This window comes from Pituophis catenifer, unplaced genomic scaffold (genome assembly GCF_029215685.1).
Source record: "Pituophis catenifer annectens isolate HBS135680 unplaced genomic scaffold, rPitCat1.0.hap2 SCAF_5, whole genome shotgun sequence".
In the NCBI taxonomy this organism is placed as follows: domain Eukaryota; kingdom Metazoa; phylum Chordata; class Lepidosauria; order Squamata; family Colubridae; genus Pituophis; species Pituophis catenifer.
The window spans coordinates 79,900,537-79,905,361 of NW_027256885.1; positions in this window are offsets into that span (position 1 = coordinate 79,900,537).

Below are 4,825 nucleotides of genomic sequence, written 5' to 3' on the forward strand. Positions count from 1 at the left end.
TGGAGTTCCTTTTCGAATCTCTTATATTCATCAATTAATATTTTAGAAGTTTGTCTTTTCTTCACATTTCTTTTCCTTGTATAGTCCATTATTAGACCTCTGGCATAGGCCTTCATTGTATCCCAAAGATTTTGTGCCAATGTATCTTCTTTCTTGTTCTCCTTTAAAAAAAAGGCCAACTCTCTCTCCATTTTCTGTACAAAGTCTTTTTCTTTTAAAATTGTATTATTTAGAGTCCATCTGGATTTTCTTTTTCTACCTTTCCAGGTAGCTATCACAGGGTTGTGGTCAGCCCATAGATTTGTTTCTATTTCCACGTGTTCTATATTCAAAGTCAAATCCATTGTTGTCCATATCATATCTAGCTTAGACCAAGATGAGTGTCTATCGGAGTAAAAGGTATATTGTCTGTTTTTCCCATTTGTATCTCTCCATACATCTTTCAAATTTATTTCCTCTATCATCTTAAAAAAGGGTTTCGGTAGTGTCTTTCTATTATGTCTTACTGTTTTGTGTATTTCATAGTCCAAGTTTTCATCCACTATTCCATTAAAATCGCCCATCATACACATATTGTCGTACTCCATTTCAATTATTTTCATGTGTAATTTTCTATAAAAGTCACTTTGATTATTGTTTGGAGCGTATATTGCTACCAAAATAATTTTCATATTATTGTCAATTATTTCCACCATCAAAATTCTACCTTCTGAGTCTGCATATATTTGCTCCGCAAGTATTGGATTTCTAATATATAAAACAACTCCTCTCTTTTTACTTTGTGACAATGATAAAAAGGTTCTTCCAAGTTTAGGTTGTATCAATAATTGTTTGTGTTGCTTTTTAATGTGTACTTCTTGTAGACAAATTATGTCAAATTTTAATTTCTCTAATTTATGAAACACCTTTCTCCTTTTCACTACCGAGTTAAGTCCATTTATGTTTATTGAAATTAATTTCGTTTCTTCCATATTCATACTTTATATGTAGGTTTTGTTGCTCTAGTTGATCTTACTTCATGTTGTTCCTTGTATTCCACAAACCCATCTGCGGTGCCTTCTGCTGATTCAATCATTGCCAATTCCCCTTCTGTAAATTTTAATGGCACTACTGTAGCATATATCTTTGAAGTTACCACGTTAAGATTAGCCCTTCTGGTATCATCCATCTGTAATTGATTCCTTTTTGGATTAATATTTTGGTCAAAAATTGGTATTCTCTTCTCATCTCTCTCACTTTCCTTGGTATTTGTTTCAAAACCACCACTTCTTTCTCCTTGTATTTCAAGGTTTTTTCTCTGGCCACTTGAAGAATTTGTGCTTTGATTGATTTCTTAGTAAATCTTATATGTACTTCTTGAGGCAGCTTGTTACGCATTGCATATCTAGTGTAGACTCGATATATCTCATCCACACCATCCATAATCTTCTCTTTGGTAGTTTCTAAAGCATCAGCCAGAATCTCAATCATAATATCAGCCAAATTTTCTCCCTTTTCTTCTTCCACATTTTGAAATCTAAGGTAAAATTCTGCTTTATCCATTTCCCATCCAATTAAGCCACTCCTTTCTCGTTCAACCTCTCCCAGTCAATTATCTATATCTTTCATTTTTTCTTCTTTTTGACCATCCTTTTTCTCTAATTTTTGCAACCTTTCTTCATATTTCGACATTGTTTGCTGGATGTTGACCACTTTTTCATCTGTCTTGAGTAGTTGTTGTTCCATCCTTTGGACTTTTTCATCTGTCTTAAGTAGTTGTTGTTCCATCCTTTGGACTGTTTGAAGAATCATTTGTATCGATGTGTCTTTCTCTTTCTCTTTCTCTTTCTCTTTCTCTTTCTCTTTCTCTTTCTCTTTCTCTTTCTCTTTCTCTTTCTCTTTCTCTTTCTCTTTCTCTTGTTGAAGCATCGCCTGAATGGTACGTTGTCCTCCAGATGGAGATGAAGAAGGCATGGTTGCAGCAGCTCCCACTGTCGCAACTTTTCTGCTCATTTTATTCAGCGGTCAGCCAAGGCCAAAGCCAAAAAATATTTTTTTAAAAAATGCCAATTATATAAAAAAGAAAAAAGATAAAATAAAGCAACTCTTCAGGTTATTCCAAACCCTAATCCATTTAGGTGTGAATCAAAAGAGAAAAAAAAAAAAGAAAAAAAAAGAAAAGAAGAAAAAAGGGACAAGAGAAGAACAAGCCAGCCAAAATTTAAAAAAAAGAAAAAATAAGGAAATATAAAAATCCAAATTCAAAAATCAGCAATAAATCTTCAGGCTCTTAAGTGCCTTAATCCAATTTGGTTATATAAAAATCTCAAAAAGAAGAAGATCCATCAGACACATTTGTACCCGGAAAGCATACGGAGAGTTGTCTCTTAGCCAAGCCACAAATAAGAAAGATGAAAGTAGCGCCCCCCCCAAAAAAATTCCTTCTATAGTATTCCTAGACTCCTACTTCAAATAAGTCCAACAAGAACACCTGTGTAAACAATACAGATAGTTCCACTTCCTCAGATGTTCTCTTTACACACTTATCAGTCTAGAACAGTGGTTCTCAACCTTCCTAATGCCGCAACCCTTTAATACAGTTCCTCATGTTGTGGTGACCCCCAACCAGGGGTGGGTTCTAAAATATTTTACTACTGGTTCTGTGGGCGTGGCTTATTTTGTGGGCATGGCTTGGAGGTCATGTGACTGGGTAGGCATGGCTAGCTGGTCATGTGACCGGGTGGCCATGGCTATGTGTATAGGGACTACTCAGAGGGCTGAAAAAACTCATTTCTGACAGGTCCTCGCACTTTTGACTGGTCCTCACACTTATGACCATCCTCACATTTATGCCTGTGCAGCATTCTTAACAACCATGTCACTCATTTCACAACTGCTTCTCTTCACCATGGTGATAAGGTAGGGCAAAAAACGTAAAATGTGAGGACAGTCGTAAATTTGAGGACTGGTCAAAAGTGCGAGGACCAGTCAAAAATAACTTTTTCAGCCCTCTGAGTAGTCCATATGTATAAAAGGATACAGCAATAGAGAGGGATGAAGGAAGGGAAGGGAAATTAGAGTAGGCGTGAGGGTAAGAGAGGGAGGAAGAGAGGAGGAGAAGAAGAGGGGGGGGAAAGAGAAAGTAAGAAGGAAAGAAAAGAGAGAGGTGGTAGGTCTGAGGAGAAAGATTGTTGTACAATAAAAAAGATGAAAGGGAAGAAAACCAACCCCAAACAAATATAAAGATATTAAGATAAAGAATGAATTGTTAAACTTTAAAGAATAAAAGAGAACAAATATGAATAAATAGCAATAATTAGAAACACACATACAAACATACAATGTATTTTCTTTGAACAGAGTATTTGGCCGGTTCACAAATTTAAACAGTGTTTAGTCATTTCAATTAAATTTACAATTTCTATATTTCCTTTTTGCCATATTTATTCCTCATCTATTTTTTACAAAACCAATATTACCCTTCATCCTCATCTCTAATCTTAATCAAATTCAATTTTTCCCTTCTATTCTATATTATACCCCTTCCCTGTCAGGGCATTTATTAATCCCATGTTTGGCTCTGGGACTAATTACCCTGGTTTAATTAGAGGAGATGAATCGTGGCTCCTCCTTGTTTGCAATATTCCGAAAAAGAAATGCAAAGGATGTTTTCTAATAAAACTCATTTATTTGTTATAAAGAAAATAAAACACCTCACTAACTAAGAAAAGTTAATTGTTACATTTTGGCAAGCGAGATCTCCTGCCGGTCCAGCCGGACCTCTGGCAAGAGAATAAAGGAAAGAGTGTGAAGGAATGTGGGTGGATACGGAAACACGTAGCTTACTGATAAGAAGTTGGCAAGCTACGGAGAGTCTGACAGTCCAGAAATAATGAGCTCAGCTGGCAAATAAAATAACGCAGTGACATTCCCCTTCTTTGCCAGTTGAGCGAATATCAGTACATCATCAAATAAGGCACATCTTCTTACGCAGATACTCGTGTTGAGCTGCTGGAAGTGGTTTGTTGAGCATATCAGCAATTTGATCATGTGTAGATACATATTGCTTTTTGACAAAACCTTTTTTCACTAAATGTTTTATGTTTTGATAACGGATGTCAATGTGTCTGGACCTGGAACCTGTAAAATGTGATTCAGAAATATAAACCACCGATTCATTGTCTTCCATCACGGTGATCGGTCGGATCGGGTGTGTCCAGATATCTGTGACTAAAGCATCAAACCAAGTTAGAGAATTACATGCATCTGAAACACAAGCATATTCAGCTTCAGTAGATGAACAAGAAACAAAATTCTGTTTACGTACTTGCCAATAAACAGGACATCCATTTAAGAACATCATATAACCTGAAGTACTTTTACGTGATTTCTTATCACTTGCCCAATCAGAATCTGCATAACAACATAATTCTGCATAATCAGTATGTGTTGGTTCCAACAATAACTTCAAGTGTTTAGTGTATTTTAGGTATCTCAATAATTTCTTAATACATGTCCAATGAAAATGTTTTGCTTTCCCTACATGTCGTGATAAAAGATTAACACTAAGTGCAATGTCGGGTCTGGTCCAACTACTAATGTACAATAGTGACCCAATGACTGAACGATAAAGTGTTTGATCCTCGAACTCAGGACTTGCTTCTTGTGTCAAGTTGTGAAAATCTGTTTGCATGGGTGTCTTTGTTGTGTTAGCATCCTTCATGTTGCAATGATGCAAAACTTGTTCAATTTTATCTTCTTGTGAAAGACTAAACCCCTTCTGTGTTTTTTCAATCTGAACACCTAAATAAGTGCTAATGTGACCTAATGATTTCAATGTGAAGTA